This window comes from Gossypium arboreum, chromosome 13 (assembly GCF_025698485.1).
Source record: "Gossypium arboreum isolate Shixiya-1 chromosome 13, ASM2569848v2, whole genome shotgun sequence".
In the NCBI taxonomy this organism is placed as follows: Eukaryota; Viridiplantae; Streptophyta; class Magnoliopsida; order Malvales; family Malvaceae; genus Gossypium; species Gossypium arboreum.
In genome coordinates, this window is record NC_069082.1 from 99996170 (window position 1) to 100000270 (window position 4101).

Sequence of the window (4101 nt, forward strand, 5' to 3'; positions counted from 1 at the left end):
GACTTATCACTATTTTGCAAGGTAGTCCTCTCATTTGAAAGCCCATAATACAAACATTCCAAAAATGTAAAAACCATCAAAAAAATCATCAAGATCACTTACATTATGAGAGGAAAAAGTTGCTACAAATTTTCAGCTTTCAAACCTCCCTAATTTTTTATATTTACGGTGGAGAGAAAGGATGGAGAAGAAGAAAAATAGTAGATAGGCTTTAGGCATTATTTTATCTCCAAATCATGAAATCACTTACCTAAACTTTTGACCATTTGCAAAAATCTTGTCTCATGGCCAGCCAAGCCATATTTAGGGGTATAATTTCACTTTAAAAGCCCCCAATTTTAATTCTCTAGCTATCTAACACATTTGGGTACTAAAATGCAACTTTTGCCTTTTATGCGATTTAGTCCTTTTTCGCAATCGGGCTCGCAAACTTTAAAATTAACTCACCAAATTTTTCATGAAATAAAATAATCATACTATAACCTCACAATAATAATAATAATTTTTAAACTTCGGATTTGTGGTCCCGAGACCACTGTTCTGACCATGCCCTAAATCGGGGTAATATAGACACCGAGATGAATTTTGTTAACATCTCCTCGAGGTTTGGCTTCTTTTCCTGCTGGTAAGGTGGTTGAAAACCTGGAGGGGGTTGTGGTCTTTGATTGCCTTGACCACTCCAAGAGAAGTTGGGATGCTTCCTCCAACCTACATTGTAAGTGTTACTATAGGGGTTGTTCTGAGGTCTAGAATTGTTACCCATATAGTTGACTTGTTCATTTGTGGTGCTAGGGTCATAGGCTAGGCATTCTTTATTATTCATTCCTCCTCCATTTGTACTACACTGCATCACTAGATGTACCTGCGTAGAGACACATAAGCCATCAATCTTTTTATTTAAGAGCTCTACCTGGTTTGATAACATGACGACCGCGTTGAGGTTGAAAACACTGGCTGCTTTATTAGGCTTTGTCCTCATGACTTGTCACTGATAATTATTCAGTGACATATCTTCAATGAACTCATAAGCCTCCTCAGGTATTTTATTATTTAAGGTTCCACCGGCCGCTGCATCGACCATCTGTCTCGTTGAGGGATTCAAACCATTGTGGAAAGTTTGAAGCTGTAGCCATAAAGGTAATCCATGGTGAGGGCACCTTCTCAATAAATCCTTGTATCTCTCCCATGCATCATATAGTTTTTCTAAATCCATTTGCACAAAAGAAGAGATATCATTCCTCAATTCAGCCATTTTAGCCGGCGAAAAATATTTGAGTAAAAATTTTTCGATCATTTGCTCCCAAGTAGTGATTGATCCCCGTGGTAACGAGTTCAACCACTGTTTATCCTTATTCCTTAATGAAAAGGGAAACAACCAAAGGCGAATGGCATCGTCAGAAACGCTATTGATCTTAAATGTGTCGTAGAATTCCAGAAAATTTGCTAAATGAGTGTTTGGATCCTTGTCTTGCAAACCATCAAACTGAACAAACTGTTGTATCATTTGAATAGTGTTAAGTTTCAGTTCAAAATTATTTGCAGCAACAGCAGATCCAACTATACTCGATTCAGTTCCTATTAAAGTAGGTTTAGCATAATCATACATAGTACGAGGAGAAGGATCCTGATTTACTGGATTTGCAACAACCACAAGAGGTGGCAGATTATTTTGATTTTTAGCCATCTCCTCGGTTGTAGTATGGATATCGTCCTCTCGCTCTTCCTCTATGTATTGTAGACTCCACCTTATTTCTCTTCTAGTTCTACGAGCTGTGCTCTCGATCTCACTGTCAAAAAGTAAAGGCCCTGACGGGTTCCTTCTAGTCATAAACTAGAGACACCTGCCAAAAGCAATTAAAAAGAAAAATTTAGAAAAGAAAAATTAAACTAAAAACAAAAAGTAAATTGCAATAAAAGTAAAAATGGCTAAAGTAATAAAAATCAAGCGTTCCTAATATCATAGTCCCTGGCAACGGCACCAAAAACCTGATGGTCACTAAACTAACTAAAAATTCGACTAAGACAAGCGCATCTATCGAACAGTAGTATAGTTAAGGTGAGACTAGAAATATCGTATCCACAAGGACTAAAAGTACTAGTAATTACTATCTTTTTATTATCTAGCCTAAGAATTGAAGGGATGTTTTCTAAACTAAACTTAATTATCTAATTAACTAAGAATGTGACAGAAATAAAAGTTGGAAAATATTCTTTGGAAAATCGATGGAGAAGACAATACCCAAGGAAGAATTCACTTAGACTTCACTTATTACTTTTGAATTAGATGATTTATTCACTTGACTTAATCCGTAGGAATCCCTAATTTATGTAAATATCTCTCGAGAGACTAAAAACAACTGACTCTAGGTTGATTAATTGAAATCTCTTTCTAATTAAAACCCCTATTGTCGCATTAACTCGATCTATAGATTCCCTTATTAGATTTGACTCTAATACGGCAGATTTATGTCGTCTTATCTCTAGGATTGCATGCAACTCTGTTTAATTATGGGAGATCTACTCTTAAACAGGGACTTTTTCTCCACTGAATAAGCACATCAAAACCTGAATTAATATCCTGGAATATTCAAGCAAGGATTAAAACTCACAGTTAAGAATAAGAACAAGTATTTATCATATAATGCAAATAGTAATAATATCCATCTTAAGTTTCATCTCCCTTAGGTATTTAGGGAGTTTAGTTCATAATAAGGGAAAACATTTCAAAATTGGAAAAACAACAAAACATAAAGAAACCCAAAGAACTTCTAAGGAAATTGAATGGAGATCTTCAGTCTTGAAGTAGATCCTGCTTCCGAGCTGCTTCCAATGGCTATCCTTGAGTATTTTCTGCCTTCTACTCTCTGTTCCCTTTAACCCTCTTCTAGGGTGTTTATATAGACTTTGGAATGCTTCCAAAACCCTCAAAATTAGCCTTTTTCAAGTAGAATTAGACTTGGGCTCAACAGGGACATGGTCGTGTGGCACGCCCGTGTGATGATATTCAGGCCGTATGTAATTCTGAGATGGTTTTTAGTCGACACGGCCATGACACATGGGTGTGTGGCCTGCCTGTCTGTATCACACGAGCGTGTAGTTTACCCGTGTGAAAATGCCTAGGGCATGTGAAATACTGAGATAAGCCCATTTTTTCCGTTTTTGGCCTGTTTCCTGTTCTTTTCACCTTCCTATGCTCACCTAAGTATAAAAAATGAAATTAAAGGATTAGGAGCATCAAATTCACTAAATATTATGATAAATCATCCAAAAATATGCCAGGCATGGGATAAAAATATGTATATATTATGGCTTATCAGGCGTGTTCTAGGCCGTGTGGCTAAGTCAGTTTCGAACACGGGCTAGACACACGGGCGTGTGATTGGCCATGTGACTCAAGTCAGTAGCCTCCCTAATTTTCACACGGCTTGGCACACAGGCATGTCATGTGGCCGTGTGGACAAGTCAGTATGTATGCCCTCTTTTGACACGGTCTAGACACACGGGCGTGTCTAATGTCGTGTGAGGCATACAACCTATGCTCACATGTAGCCTGTTCACACAGGCGTGTGACCTCTGTAACTTTGAGAAATGTTTAAGTTTTGAAAAATTTTATATGTATTCAGTTTAGTCCTGATCTCTTTCTAATGCATGTTTAAGGTCTCGATGACCTAAGTAAGGGACGTATTGTGGATGTTTGAATATGGTTTGAGAATGATGTATATGAATTGTTTGTAAAATGTTTCGATTTGTCCGGTAACGCCTTTAACCCTAATCCGATGGCGGATACGGGTTAGGGGTGTCACACAAACATGATCTTTGTTAGCTCATTTTTTTCACCTGTTAATAACTTTGAAACTAACATATAAACTTCCAAGTACATATATAATGCACATATAATTCAAATAACAACATTTAGTCCAAACCAAGTGCATAGATTACTTATAATCAACATTCAAATATTTGGTCAATTAAAAATCCATAAAAGCCTACTAACTATGCCAACATCAGCCACAGATAAATTCAAATACAATCTCATAAGTCTACACACAACTAACAGTTAACATCAAATGACAACAAATAAATTCACTAAATAAGAACAAC

General features: G+C 36.7%; 1 non-coding gene across 1 annotated transcript; it reads left to right on the forward strand.

Annotated features, from left to right (window-relative positions):
- The first annotated feature begins 1139 nt into the window (after positions 1-1139).
- LOC128287263 (small nucleolar RNA R71) lies at positions 1140-1246 on the forward strand. The gene has a single exon (XR_008277958.1). It is a non-coding gene; the product is annotated as a small nucleolar RNA R71 (small nucleolar RNA).
- The last annotated feature ends 2855 nt before the right edge of the window (positions 1247-4101 follow it).